The following is an 889-nucleotide window of genomic DNA, read 5'->3' as shown; positions in this document are numbered from 1 at the left end:
GATGTCTTGACGTGAGGTTGGCTGATGTGACAGCACTATTGTGAAGCTTTGGCAGGTAGGAAGCCTTGTAAGGAAAATATTTGTTGAAGACACTGTAACATTGCAGGGAAGACTTTGCATGCAGTAAATGTGGGATCCAGGATTTGGATTTGTCTATGAGAGACAAGTTTACAGCTTTGTGGCACTGAGGAACAGAATCTTCATTTTCTATCCCACTTTCATTCTGGGCACGGGGTTCGTGGGTTTATGTGACTGACTGTCTGACTGCACTGGAAATGGTGACTTAGCCAAATCAAAGAACTATTACCACACACACATATATACTGTACACAACACCGTCTATGCTTTACTTACCCCAAGTAATATGGGAGATCGTGGTTTGACTGAATCATAAGATGCCAGATCTACTGGTCATTTTAACCTTGGCTGCAATGTGGAGTGATGGATGGTGCTTTAATGCAGTCATTTGATGTGTTACATGAGGTGGGGGCAGTTGTTGCAAAGGCTTTGCCTGCATCTGATCCTCCAGCAGATAATCATGGTTTGTCAAAAATGTGTTTGCCTGAATGTGGCCAGAGTAATCACACTAACATCTGCACCTCCTTGAAATGAATGTTCTTGGTGTGATTAACCTTGCAGTCCTTAGACCCCCAGTTATTGCATAGCAAACCCAAGTCTATGGGCAATGTTGATCCTAGCTTTCGTTGGGAGAGTGCTGGCCTCATTGTTGGCATGGTACAACACCCACTCTTGTGTGTTACATGTGGCTGCAACTTTTACCTGAAGATGGCCACCCTTCTCCATATTAGTGTATTGGTTAGTAGGTTAAAAATTGAGTTCCAATCCCACCATAGCAACACGGGACTTGAAATTCTTAATTAAATTGGAA

Source organism: Amblyraja radiata, chromosome 37, assembly GCF_010909765.2.
Source record: "Amblyraja radiata isolate CabotCenter1 chromosome 37, sAmbRad1.1.pri, whole genome shotgun sequence".
Lineage (NCBI taxonomy): Eukaryota > Metazoa > Chordata > Chondrichthyes > Rajiformes > Rajidae > Amblyraja > Amblyraja radiata.
This window is presented reverse-complemented; position numbering follows the sequence as displayed.